The sequence below is a fragment of the Schistocerca gregaria genome, chromosome 2 (genome assembly GCF_023897955.1).
Source record: "Schistocerca gregaria isolate iqSchGreg1 chromosome 2, iqSchGreg1.2, whole genome shotgun sequence".
Classification (NCBI taxonomy): Eukaryota; Metazoa; Arthropoda; class Insecta; order Orthoptera; family Acrididae; genus Schistocerca; species Schistocerca gregaria.
The window spans coordinates 311,048,580-311,063,974 of record NC_064921.1 but is presented as its reverse complement, the minus strand read 5'-3'; positions in this window follow the sequence as shown (position 1 = coordinate 311,063,974).

Below are 15,395 nucleotides of genomic sequence, written 5' to 3'. Positions count from 1 at the left end.
ATCTGAACAATATTAGTCAGGAATAGGAACAACTTAAAGCAACAGTAGAAAAGGTAAGCTTCGAGACCTTCTTTGAGAAGACGAAATGCACGAGTAACAGCAGCGATGGGCCACAGCAAGAAGAACTGTGGTAAGTGTGGATGAGTAATGATGTTTTAGTACTGGGGGAGGTAATCCAGTAGAGCGACGAGGGGCTGATATCCATATGTGAATAATAGGGTGTACGTGTCAAATAGCTGTAATACCCATGATATGACACTGAGTGTAGGAGACACACTAAGAAATTACAGCACCGCAGTAAGCCCAAACGTTTTGTGTGCTTCGAAAATCTTGTGATAAGGTTCTATGGGACCAAACTGCTGAGGTCATCGGCCTCTAGGCTTACATGCTAATCAGTGTCAACTTACGCTAAGGACAACACACACCAATTTCCGAAGGGGGGCCCGAATCTCCGACGGTGTGGTGGGGTGTGTGTGTGGGGGGGGGGGGGGGGGGAGAGGGAAGGGTGAGGGAGGAGAGCCCCGTGAATCGTACAAGGCGCCCAGGACCACGTGGCTACCCCGCGTCGTTATCAGGTTCTTAAAACATAACGAAGGAAACTATGAAAGATGTCATGCAAGAGATAGTTTGACGGGCTGGTTCGGTTAAGATACAATAAAGGAGTAAAAGAAAACATAGGGACAGCAGAAATAACAAATTAGAAATGAAGTTTGCTCTCTTACGGCGCATATTCAGTATGGATAGTGAATTCCTCGCGAAGAAAATACAGAATTTCTAAAATCAAAGTAAATTAAATTAATATGACACCAAGTCTGTCATGCAGGTCCACATGAGCTGTGCTGTGTCGAATAATGAACTGAAACGGATAGCTAGGAGTTTTATGGCGGAATAGAAATCCTCTTTTAAAGAGCAGAAACTCAAGAAATGCTGTCAGTTCTTTTCCATTCTAATTTAGTACATACCAATTTGTGAAATAGTTAAGTTTATACTTGTGGTATTTTAACGCTGGCCTTATTGTTGAAGTGTATTTCCACAATTTCTTAAATACGTCTTGTAATACTTACACATAAGGAATTTAATTCTTATATACCAATTGATACGAATATACTAACGACATTTTGTTTTGACACAGCAATAAACGGTTCAAATGGCTCTGAGCACTATGGGACTTAACATCTGTGGTCATTAGTCCTCTAGAACTTAGAACTACTTAAACCTAACTAACCTAAGGACATCACACATCCATGCCCGAGGCAGGATTCGAACTTGCGGTCACGCGGTTCCAGACTGAAGCGCCTAGAACCGTACGGTCACACCGGCCGGCTTGACACAGCAGCTGTCGATCTGTTGTACATTTCAGCCTGTTATTAACTGTTGTTGCACTGCGATAAACATATATAACACATGTTTGTGTTATATGAGACACTTGTTTTGGCTATCAACACATCTACTGCCACTGTAAAACTTATTATTGGAGCATTCGAAATGGTTCAAACGGCTCTGAGCACTATGGGACTTAACACCTTAGGTCATCAGTCCCCTAGAACTTAGAACTACTTAAACCTAACTAACCTAAGGACATCACACAAATCCATGCCCGAGGGAGGATTCGAAACTGCGACCGTAGCAGTCCCGCGGTTCCGAACTGCAGCGCCTATAACCGCGAGACCACCGCGGCCGGCATTGGAACATTCGTTAATTTCCCAAATCACCTTCAAGATTTATGAAAGAAAACCATCTTCTACAATGAATGTCTTACTCTGCAGGTGACTATACAATCTTACAAAATTTCGTCACAGATTTAAATTGTTTACCAGAATGGAAAACGAACCCAGAAACTTTCCTCGAATATTCGTGTGGCACACAGTTTTAATCATTTAGAAATGTTTCAAAAAAATTTGGAACACTTCAGAAGTCTTGGAGATATCTCGCTGATATTCGTACGAGTCGAATTCAGGTAAATCATTTTTTTTCCTCTCGTAAAACAGTGACTGTGTTAGCACATCCATAACAACAAACGCCAGCTCTGAAATGTAATACATCCGCAGTTGTTAACAAGCGTTATCCATAAACGTCAATTTATTGTTTGTACCATTGTTCAAACTAAATTCATGCCGTGAATCGTATATCTCTAACTGCACCGTGCTGAAGTTCGACACTACATATTCACCTATCAGTTCATGAAGTGGGGTATGGGTGTGAGAACTAACAGATAGCAGCGCGAGCAGTTCGCGGGGATGGCAAAAGAGCGCGCCACCAGAGACAGCGGCACATCACAGTATTTATCTGAGCGGACTGCTTAAAGCTACGTGACAGCAGCAGCAGCAGCAGCAGTTGTCCAAACGTGGCTCTTTCCGTCGTTACATTTAATGACACATTACGCGGGTGCCGCTTTTACAACCACGACTGTAATTCACCGTAAGCGATCGCCATAAATTTCCTTCTTCATTGTTCAGGTTCCCAGCTCAAAAGGACGTTCTGTAAAAAGCCTGCGCTGTTAATGTGGATGGTATCCCGTTGCCTGTAAAGTAGACGCCCATTGCAGCAAACCAGAGTCTATCCTAGCTATATTGTTTGCTGCTCCATTTACCTAACTATCATCTTCGTGAGATAATGTGACATTCAGGTTTTTATAGCATCAATCACGACGTATATTAAACTAAATTTAAGAAATGTAGGTCAATGGTATTGTCTGCTTAAAATATTCGTCAATAAACTAAAATATTGAAAATATTTGTTGTTCAGTTTCAAGAACAACACACCCAGTTTTGGTTTTATTTTAGATTCCGCTTAATGCAGACATGTTTCGACAATTGAGAGGGCGCGGTTACAAGTAATGTTTCCGATTCTCTATGTCGAAGCACTTAAAGCTTTTTAAGTAAAACAAACGTTATTATCATTATACATCTTTATTCTTCATGTCTACATATTTATTTTTCACCATAGTCATTCCTGCGACGAACAAATTTCTCCCGACGAAAGACCAGTTTGTTGGTACTTTAATGTATGAGTACAATATTTGTTCAAAATAATGGTTCAAATGGCTCTGAGCGCTATGGAACTTATCATCTGATGTCATCAGTACCCTAGAACTTAGAACTACTTAAACCTAACTAACCTAAGGACATCACACACATCCATGCCCGCGGCAGGATTCGAACCTGCGACCGTAGCGGTGGCGCGGCCACAATGTTTGTTGACGGAGGCACAGCCTCACCTGTGCTTGCACCGCTATAACACTGTCGAAGTCCTCGGGGGTGTTCTTCAACTTTTGGAAACAGATTAAAAATCTGATGGGTCGAAGTTGAGGACGATCGATGACAGTGAAACCAAGGTGTACGATTTTCACAGATGTCTCAGTGGTCGTGTGTGGTCGGGCATTGTCTTGCTGAAGGAGTGGGTTCTCCAGTGTGGGTGAACTCTTCGAATTCGTAACTAGAGTACAGCACACTGTTCATCACGTATCAACATATTTACGTTACACTCTGCCATGTTACACGTTACAACGAAGAGCGGCGCGTTTCATCACGGGATCGCTTAGCTGGCGAGAGAGCGTTACGGAGATGCTAAACAAATTCCACTGGCAGACGTTACAAGAAAGGAGTTGTGCATCACGGAGGGATTTACTACAGATTTACTATTAAACATATTACTTCTCCCATCCCCCACCACCCAACCCACCCACACATACATCTCTTGTACTGACCACGAGGAGAACATTCGAGAAATTAGAGCCAATACAGAGGCTTCCCGACAATCATTCCTCTCATGCACTTTTCACGGAGAGTAAAATGACTGGAGGGATCAGATAGTGGTACCGAAAGTACCATATGCCACACCATTAGGTGGCTTGCGGATATGACGTAGATGTAGATGTAGAGGTATGATTTGGAGCCCTCTAGCGGCAGAGAGTAGCAAACATGTATACTCGAGGAATAAATGTGTAAAAATGTTATTAACGTTTGTTTTATTGGAAAAAATTTTAAAATTTTCTCATTAAAATTTAGAGGCATTACTTTCCAGCTCGTCCTCTTATTTGTCATCTTCTGTAGGCCTCAATTTATTTATGTAAAACATAGAACAAAGTTCATGATTCTTTTTCTATTTTGTGCTTAAAGAACTATAAGATGTGCATTTTGTTTGATTTGTTTCAGTTCGTCACCTGACACTACAATACCTGTAAAAATAGATTTTCAAAGGTAGGCCTATTAGCTTGTTTCTTTAAATAATTTTTCTTGAGTTGTGGTTTTGTATGCCACACTACTTACTACTCCGTTCCAGTTCTGCATCTTCGGTAAATTTTCTTTTTCTGTTGATATTGTTTACATAATATTCCACACCTTAGTTTGTATTTCAGTTTCACGTTTTCCTAAGACGACTTTTCTGTAAAATATGTTTTGAGAAACACTTATGTCACCACACTCTAACGGAGACATCATGATGTCGCTGCGTATTTGTTAACCGTCTTGTTTGCGTTCAGTGTGTCGTTAATTTTGAATGTTACGTGAACATAAATTAAAATACATGTGGAAACATGAGAGTGTAAAATATAAAATAAGGATAACAACAACAAAAGACATAGAAAGGGGAGTTAGAACGGATCTTTTCTTCATATTTTCGGGCATATTCCTCTCCTTTATAAAATTTGGAGTTCCTTTAATAAAACGGTATACAAATCACTTATTAATTCGCATGGGAATTAATTTATTTCTTTTTTTAAAATACTGACAGCACTCGTTTCAATTTAATAATTTTACCTGCGTTACTTCAAGATCAAATAAAGTCGGTAACTTTTTACACAGAAGGCTGTAAATTTCTGTATTACGTGATACTACGTTGTTTCTCTTGGTATAACTGCTGATAACAGTATCGTAGCATTTCACAATATGAAGCCATTTTGTATGCAGAAATTTGAAAAATTTTGTTGCTATGGTAACCGTGATGGATACTAGAGAGGCAATCGACTTCCATTTCCTAACGAAACATTGTCCTAAATGCAAATCAGAGAACCACGCAGAACAAATATTATGGCAACTACGAAGCAACTACGAAGGGAAAAGTGGGCGGATACAGGCCTCTGCAACTTTTAAAGTTTTCTGTCGTTTCATGGAAGAAAAGGGTGTTTGTTGTTCTGTGTTCTTAGCTGATAGTGACTCAAAAGGATACAACTGCGTGATAGCAACTTGCCCTTCTAGTGATGAGATTATAACAAAACTGGAATGTCTGAATCACTTCAGGGAGAACATCGGCAGGCGACTGAGGAAACTGACACCAAGTTTGAGAAAGAAGAGACTTCCTCATGCTAGAATCACAAGGGGCGGATTTGCAGACAAAATTATTGATGACTTGCAATAGTATGTCATGGATTTTATGAATAACGTCAATTTCTTTTCAGAAAGGGGCAGGCAGTATGGGATACCTTCGTCTATAAACACATGGCAAACTAATATGTCAACTTAGCCCACCCACACCAGATTCACGGCGCAAGTAACAGAGTGCCCAATACTGAGACTCATCGTAGAGCCAGAAACGTTCCAACCTAGCAGCGGTCATGGAAGTCATAAAGCCCGTTTACATAGAAGTGACACATCCTGACTTGTTGGAGAAGTGTCTACATGAGGAAATTCAAAAGCCAAATGTGTCGTTCAGTAATCTAATATGGACTCACAGTACAATATATTTCTTTGCTGAAACGAAGACGAATAGTAGGGGGCTGTAGCGCTGTTGGTGCCTTTAATGATGATAGAATTGGTGAAGTGTAAGTGCTGCTCCATGTGAGTCTTGATCCTGCATCAGAGAACTTCAGTGGATGCAGAAGGCTCGCATCAATAAAGCAACATGTGTAACAGAAATGGCCAGGAAAGAGTTCAGGAGAGAGAAATGAGTGATATTTGTGCAAAATAGTGAAGACGATCATAAACAGAATGATGCAGGATGCTTCAGTCAGTAAAAATAATAAATAAAACATATATTAAGTTCAGATCAGTTAACGTTTTGTAGGAAGTTCACATTTTCTATTACTTTTTTTCCTAAGGCTCTGGGACCAGTTGTTGTAAAGGATTCACACTTTCTGAGAGTGGAAAGATAGAGCTACTGAATTAACTGAATAAAAATAAACGTAATATTGAATATAATTAGAATTATTTAGGAGAGAGTACAAAAAATTTAAAAAATATTTTAGACTTAGTCAAAAATTGTACCACCCAAACCAGTGGCTGAAATGCAATTATTTTAATTCCATTCTGTTAATATATGGAACGATGAGTGTGTAAATGCCACTATACGTGAAGTATTTAATTTAATCTTGTCCTCCCAGTTCTTTCGGGAATGATACAATGATTGTTGATGTACAGTAAAATCCTGTTAGTACATCCATCATTTGAAAATGATTCTGGAAACTTCGAAAGTAGTTCTCTCTGGATTGTTTACGTCTATCTTCAAGTGTGTATTAGCTCAGTCTCGTCAGCATCTCTGTTATACTCTTCCACTGTTCAAACAAACCAATAAGATTTCGTGCAGTCGTTCTGAATGTAGGGTCAATGTCCCCTGTTAGTCCTATTTGGTAAAGGCCCACAGTCCTTAGCAGTATTCCAGGACGAGTCACTCGAGTGATTTCTAAGCAGTCACCTCTGTAGTCTGAATGTTTTTCCCACGTATTATAGCAACGAACGTAAGTCTGTCAGATTCCTTACCTGCGATTGACACTGAGTGATGTTCCATTTCATACCCTCGTAAACTGTTACATAGAGGTACTTGCATATGTTGACGGATTGCATGTGTGGGTGAGTGATATAACCATAGGGTAATACGCATTTTCGTTTCGATAAGTACACAAATCTACTTTTCTGTAGGGTATAAAGCAATTTGCTAATATATTGCACCATAAAGAAATTTCATCGAGATACGACTGAATATTTGTGGAACTTTCTTCAACAACAGTGCATTACAGGAAACTGCAGCAGCTGCGGAAAGTCAGAAGTAACTATTAATACTGTCTCCAAGGTCACTAATATTCACGGACATCAAGGGTCCCAACACTCCCACGAGGTACAAGCGAAGTTACTTCTACAGCTCTCGATGTCTGTCCATCCACGAATACGCTGCGTCCTTCCTAGCAAGAGGCCCTCAATCCCAATTCCGTTTGAAGCGGTATACGTTCGTATTTCTGACAAATACTTTTCAGAAATACAAAAGTTCTGCGTCTACCAAATTACCTTGATTAATGGCTTGCACGATGTTATGTGAGAAAAGTGCGAGTTCATTTTCAAATGATAGACTTTTTCGGGACTCGCGCTATTTGGCATAGAGGATCCTATTCTGTTAAAGGTGCCTCATTACGGCTGAGTTCAGAATATATTCATAAACTCTACAACAAATGGATATCTAGTACATCGGACAATAGTTTTATTCATCACGTATGCTACGACTCTTGTAGAAGTGAGTGAACAGTGCTTTCTTCTAACAAATGGGCAAGGTTTCTTGTTTTAGAGACATACGGTAGATTACAGTGTAACACAGTTGAAAAATAGGACATCAGGCGCAAGTACAATTAATCAACATGCAGTACGTAGGACACAACAACAGCTACCACAAACCTGACAGTCGGGTTTAGAGCCTAGGACAAATTGTTAACCGAACATACTGACAGTTGCTATGGAAGAGGCGTCATTCGGATTTGAACGAACAGAGACTCACGTCATAGCCTCCAGCCAGCCTCCATAAATATCCTTGTGAGCAATGTGCCGAGGTCGATAGCTCCCGTCCAGATAGTTGAGCATATTTTTTGCCGGTCGGTAGGTGTTTGGCTTTTTACTCTGCTGGATGTAAGGAAGTCGATTGTGTGGAAAAGATGTAGAGAGTTGGGACTGGTCGGTTGAGGTGGATGGTGTGTCCGGTGGCACGCAGGGATTTCCTGGAGAGCAAGTTGCCAGCATTGCCGGGGAATCGTTTTCGGTGTGAGCGTTGGCGGTCGGCTCTTTCTGATCAAGGCGGTGGGGATGTTCTGGTGCCGTCCTGGGGCAGCCTACTTATGTAGTACCTTGGTTCCTCCGGGAGAATTTGGTGCAATCCAATTAAGCCCACCGGTCGTGTCCCCTTCTGCACAAGACCACCGGCAGGCATTCACCAGAGAACTTTTCCGGTACCGAGTGAGCGCCTGCGGTTGCGCTTCCTTATTTTTTATGGCGAGGGTCCCTGTTTGTTCTCCAGCGACTTGTCTCCACTGCCTGCTGCTGGTTGCGTTTGAAGCAGCTTGGCGCTGGCCTTCCGCTTGGCTTTTAGATTTTTTTAGTTGTGTGGCGCTCCTGCATTTTCCATTTAAGGTGATTCTTAATGGGTTTGTGGCACGTGCTTAATATTCTACCGTGGGGAAGCTGGCTCATGTCTAGAGTAAATGTTTTCAAACAATTTTTGGGCGCCCAGTTTTAAGCAAATCGCATTCTAAGTTGGTCTTAAGAAAAGAGATCCTCTTTATTTAGAGATACTGACTTGTTTCTTGTAGCCTGTGACTCCCTCCCCCCCCCCCCCCCCTCCCGAGCCCCCTCTCCGCGCCCTTCATAGGCAACACATCATTTAATAGAAGTAAATCAAATACATTATATGAGGCTTAATGATAATTTCGTCTCTTAAGTTATATGTAAAACTGTCCTGAAACTATTCCATGAGAAAATTGAACTTCCTGACATCCTTTGATTTGATCATTAAGCTAATAAATGTTTATTTGCATACCTTACGCAGAGGATACCATTTTGAAGACCTCTTCTGCATTTGTATGATTGAGGTGAAGTTTGTTGTACATTTAAGATACTATTAATTTTTTATCCCTGTCTGGTTGCAATTCCCGCTTTAAGTGTATCCTTGCTGGAAACCACTAACTTTAACTAGCATCGCAGGAGAGTTAACATTCAGTGACGCATTAATCCTAACTCGGTGTTAGGTTTTGCATTTCTTTTATAGCCGGGGTAGAGGCTTTGGCTTTGTGGAACCGGTTCACTGCTTAAGAGAACTTTGCTGTATGTGTTAAAGTACGCTACCTATCGTCTTTGGTTTGTTGTCGCAAGGGCTGGGTCCCGAGGTCTACGTCGAGGGTCTGTTGTGTCGTCTGTGGGTTTGTGTCCGACTTGCTACCGCTCTATTACTCAGACATAGTTTTCTAATTATGGTGGGTGTCGGCATCACTTACATTGAAAGTTATTAATATTTAATGTCTGATGAACAGTTATTTAAAACAAGTTAAGAAATATTAGAACAGTTTCACGTCTAGTATTTTTCGATTAATGCCTTTTCTTATGGGTGAAAGCTCAAATTTAACCTTTAATGTGTGTGTTTTCTTTTTTTCTTTTTTTTAAAGTTGAGCCTTGTACCTTGTTGCTGTTGAGGGGGAGGGAAGGGGGGATTATTGCTGGTTAATACATTGTTTTGAAGAGTGGTTGGTAACAAATGATGTTCATTGTCTTTCTCCAGTCTTTTCTCTAGGGCCTGCTGATTGATGACTTAAGATACTAGCACTTGTTACATGTACCATTCAGTTATCCTCATCTGAGCGCAGTTGGTCATCAGGATCGAAGCCGTTCGTAACGAAGCACTGGACTAAATTATTTATACAGCGACATCCATGTTTTAGATGCTCCAGCACTTTTCGTAAACACGCTGCTTGCGCCGTCTCCGAGTTGACAGCATCCAGGTAACCACGACGCGCCACTCTTGAGACATTGTCCTAGTCGCCTACAGCATCGCTGATGGGGATGCTGAAGGTGCTTGTCACACTGACGTCATCGTCGCAGCTGGATGAGAGGTCCGTGCGGTACCTTTGTCCCTGATCGACGCTGCAGTCACTTCCTGGTTCAAATTGTTCAAATGGCTCTGAGCACTATGGGACTTCTGGGGTCATCAGTCCCCTAGAACTTAGAACTACTTAAACCTACCTAACCTTAGGACAGCACACACATCCATCCCCAAGGTACGATTCGATCCTGCGACCGTAGTGGTCGCGCGGTTCCAGACTGTAGCGCCTAGAACCGCTCGGCCACAGCGGCCGGCTGCAAAATCGGGTTCTTGGGGCCTACCTGTCCAGTGGGGCCGGGATCATCCCGACTACGTGACTCCTGATAGCGCGGTACCTCCCGATGGGACATCGCGTATCATTGAGCGGGATTGAGGACGCTCTAACCCAGCGTCAGGCCGTAATCACACGATGTAGCCAGACGACAGAATTCGGCTGACTTGCTGGAGCGGCGGCCTTGGTGACAAATAGCGCCGAGCCGACAACGGGAGTTAGCGGAATTCTTCCATGTCACTGGCACGACACAACCGTCGAGAAGACACAGAACCGTAAATCTGATTGCGTAAATATTAAATTGCTAACCGTTCCACAACACCATCCTGAGAACGCAGTGGCATCTCTGTGAGGCACCCCTACAAAGCGCTTGTGACACCATTCGTTTCGCATCTCATTTTCTTCCCAAATTACTTAGGAATGTACGTAGTCATCCATGCACGAATATCCATTATATTATGTTATATTCATCTATATATTTAGAATATTCTTTTGTGATTGATCGCCGGCCGGTGTGGCCGTGCGGTTCTAGGCGCTTCAGTCTGGAACCGCTACGGTCGCAGGTTCGAATCCTGCCTCAGGCATGGATGTGTGTGATTTCCTTAGGTTAGTTAGGTTTAAGTAGTTCTAAGTTCTAGAGGACTGATGACCTCAGAAGCTAAGTCCCATAGTGCTCAGAGCCATTTGAACCATTTTTTTGTGATTGATCAGTGTTGCAATGTTTAATATACATTAGTTCACTCTGTAATATACAACACGTTATTTATTCGCGGTAAGCGGTAAAGACAGTGGTGCCACACGCCCCTCGGAAAGGAGCTTGTATTCCTACGAATCCGTTTACAATAAGTTACCAGATTTGCAAATTTATGTTACGTTCCACTGGGACCAAACTGCTGAGGTCATCGGTCCCTAACCTTAAACACTACTTAATCTAACTTAAACTAACTTACGCTAAGGACAACACACACGACCATGACCGAGGAACGACTCGAACCTTTGACGGGGAAAATCCGCGCGAACCGTGGCAAGGCGCCTCAGAGCGCGCAACTACCCCACGGCGCATTGAATTCTTTATTTGGTGAAAAATTTCATAAAAATGAATCCCCTATTTGGCAATGTTCTTGCCTCAAAACCAGGCACTCCAGAAAAAAAGGCTCAAACGAAACGACTTCAGGAATGTTGTTCTTTTCCATGGAATAATGTGTCTGGATCGTGTGTGTCCCGTATGTGGGCTCTGATTGGTCAGACTGGTCTCGTTTCCAAGGCAACTGTCACTAATTACATAAATTTCAAACTTAACATTTTCAAGTGGGGTGCAAAAACTCGCGTGAAGGTAAACGTGCCATTCTTTGCTACTGCCTTGATCGATTTTAATGAAATTTTTGATGGCTCAATGATATTATTTTATGTTTTAAAACGGTCGCGTACTAATTAGACAAACAGAAGAGTAGCTCCTTAATGACATAGACACTGCCATATTTTTTTAGTTCTTCTGGAGTTATTTCACATAAAAAACAAATACTATGGGTAGTGCTTTAGTTTTTACATTGTTGATATCTTATAAGTTAATAAAAAAATCAATATCACCAAATCATCTTTTAAAATTCGCGATAAAACTTTAAGAAAATAGTTTTTTGTTCTTTTACTGTTTATATATTCACTGCATTGTTGATATCTGATAAGTTAATAAAAAATCAATGTCACCAAATCATCTTTTAAAATTCGCGATCAAAGTTTAATAAAATAGTTTTTGGTTCTTTTACTGTTTATATATTCACTGCAGTTTTCCAGTCCGGATTATGAAGCTGTAATGTCGAAAGCACTGGTTGAACTGGATAGTGTATTTCGCAATCAGTATGAGAGACTCTTTGGCTCTTCTTCCTTATTAAATAGCTGATGGTAGCTGCCGTTAAATGTTGCCTGTGTTGTGAGTCTCAATTTACGGTACACTAGAGTAATATGACAAACTGTATAAAAACGGAACGTTTTACACTCTGGAAGGAAACATGCCGGCCGAAATGGCCGAGCGGTTCTAGGCGCTACAGTCTGGAACCGCGCGACCGCTACGGTCGCAGCTTCGAAACCTGTCTCGGACATGGATGTGTGTGATGTCCTTAGGTTAGTTAAGTTTAAGTAGTTCTACGTTCTAGGGGACTGATGAGCTCAGAAGTTAAGTCCCATAGTGCTCAGAGCCATTTGAACCATTTGAAGGAAACATGACAATAAAGATTTCCTCATAAAGCTGCCACACAAAATTCCGTCATTTAGATGTGCTATTAAAACGGTTGTTCATTATCAGGAACTAGTTTTTGTGGACGTTGCTTTTGTAGCACTGGTATTACAGGAGAAGTCTCGAAAAATAAAGTATCTGGTAACGAACCCTAAACTTTCATCTGTCATATCCTCAGTGAGAAATGTTACAGACCCTCTTGTTCCTAAATCACCACACTGTCCAGGATATTTGAAGTGAACGACCAACTGATGCAGTTTATGGAGAGTGTATTTCTTCTTGGAACAGTTTAGCATCATATCTGTTTACACAAACAGAGCTAAATTATTTATTTGCTATTTTAGGCCTAGAGAAGGAAACAGATGAATTGCTTCATCTCAGTCTCAAGGGAAAGGTGTTCTCCTTACCAGGAAGAGATATTTTATTTCCTCGGAATTGGATATACTTGCCTTTAATGAGTGATCCGCAGTCCTTAATTATGAATCCTTTTCTTTCTAAAGCTGTTCTTTATTTAAAGATTGTTCCTTGTCACACATCTTAAACTCTGTTAAGAAAGCCCACAGAAAATGACCATTGGATACCTAATCCTGAGATTCAACTATTAGAACTAAAAAAGTTTAACCACAGCTGAGTAGCTTCCTCGTTTCCCTTGGTGTGTATTATACTGGCACAAACTTTCGTCTGGGGACGATTAATTGAATCATTGATATACATTTTTCTTGTGTTTACAATTGCTTACTGTAAACTCCAGCAAGTGAACCCGTCCCTGTATTCTGTGCTAATACAGGGATTTCTAAGTCAATTTTGTGTTTCGTTTTTAATGACCTTATGTTTATGCGAGTGGTAAACTAAGATTGTTTTGAACATCTCTTGAGCAGATAAAGTGAATTACGGGATAATACACATTGGCTGTTATTTAAAAAGTAATGTATATACTGCTGTTCATATCTTCGTAACGAACAAAGATACAGGAAGTCAGTCACGCTAGCTAATGTTACTCTGTTAGCTAAACTACATTTGCTTGATATGTTGTTTGTTTTACTTTAGGACTAAACTATGTACGTGCTGGTTAAGATAAAATGGAACACGTTTGCTTATAAATAAACTAGTATCACTCTCTTTATATCACATATCAGAAACATGTTTACTAGTGCAAACTATGCCTGTGGTAACCAAGGACAGCAGTCTACATGTTACTAACGGAAATTTAAAATACACACTGTAGTTTGTACATAAAACTCTATAGATCGCATCTTACGTTCCATAACCACTCTTATTAAAGCTAATAGTTAAAAAACTTTTAAGAGTTAAACGTAGGTCGGTGGTGTCGCGTCGATGACGAACCGAATGGGAGAGATGTAAGTTTCTCCCCTTTTATCTAGTTTGATCTCGCCAGTTTTTGCGGTGGACATCCACGGTAGACTCACAGCACACCACAGTGCACTAGTAAAGGCTACAATGAGTCTGAAAATCTGGAAATAATTATTATGTGCAAAGTTACTTTCCTCATTCAGTGGTTTCTTTGGCGTTTCAAATTGGTGATCGTAATTCCTGAGCTCCACCAGTGTGTACGGATAATAGTTCTTTGAAACTTTTGCATTCCCTCACCTCCTTGCCCACTATAGGAAGTTCATGTTCGGTGTTTTATATTTGTACCAAAGCCCTTCCTATTCCTGCATCCACAAGGGCTCTTATATTTAAAAATTCGTCTCAGTTTTCTCTACGTAAAATTGGTTATATTCTACACACTAAACTTAATAAATTGGGTTTGGTTATGACTGGTTCCTGTGTAATTGCAAGTGTCATTAAACCTTATTTTAGCAACAGATGGATCTTTTATAGCTTTGTAATAATTTTTTACGTATGAAGAATAGTTACGGAAAATTAGAAATATATTTAAATGAAATAATTAGTGACTAGTACACTCGCTGTGCTTTAAATGTGTTATAAATGGTTCTTAACCAGCAAATCCGGTTTATTGAGTACCCTGCTTCTTATGTGAATGGCCTTGTGGGGTCAAAGGGAACAGAATATCGAAGAGCTTTCTCGATCAAGAGAGTCGAGCATAAAAAATATATGTAAAACATTGGAAAAAAACTATTATCACCGTACCCATTATAATGGGCCTTGTGAAAAAGTGTAGACATAGACGGATAATGTTGAAGGTAGCTTACAGATATATCGTGTGTCAAAAGGAAAGTTCGATTCCGACTCAAAATCAGAATTAATTGTGTGTCGGGCGGACGCTTCGGTATCATTCAAGAAGGTTATTACAATGTTATGAAGTAGCAAAACCCGACATTAAATTTCAGTTATTACCGACTTGCTCAAAAAGTTCTAGAAATTGGTATGTTTTATGAACCTCAATATTCACTTTTTGCACGTTGATCTCCATTATTTCACAGAACGTTTGTGTGACACCAATGAAGAAGGTGAGCGATTCCACCAAACAACAAGGTAATGGAAACATGGTATCCAAGGCCGTTGGCACGGCAGTATGATGGGAGACTGCTGTTCTTCATTTCACTGAGACGTTCAACAAGCTATTTATAAGAGAAAACTTTTTGTGTTTTAATGAAAAAAGAAAAAAGAAATATAATCAAGTGGAAATGCAGTTACTATAGAAGCGACAGGTGTTTTTATGTACTTACATAAAACCTTTGTTCAAATGGGAAAATTAAACCCGAATTCCACATTTTTTTGTATCTTTCTATCATTGTTATTGTGTTTGTTGTGGTCTTCAGTCCTAAAACTGGTTTGATGCAGCTCTCCATCCTACTCTATACTGTGCAAGCTTCTTCATCTCCCAGTACCTACTGCAGCCTACATCCTTCTGAGTCTGCTTAGTGTATTCATCTTGGTCTCCCTCTACGATTTTTACCCTCCACGCTGCCCTCCAATACTAAGGTGGTGATCCCTTGATGCCTCAGAACATGTCCTACCAACCGATCCATTCTTCTGGTCAAGTTGTGCCACAAACTCCTCTTCTCCCCAATTCTATTCAATACCTCCTAATTAGTTGTACGATCTACCCATCTAATCTTCAGCATTCTTCTGTAGCACCACATTTCGAAAGCTTCTATTCTCTTCTTGTCCAAACTAGTTATCGTC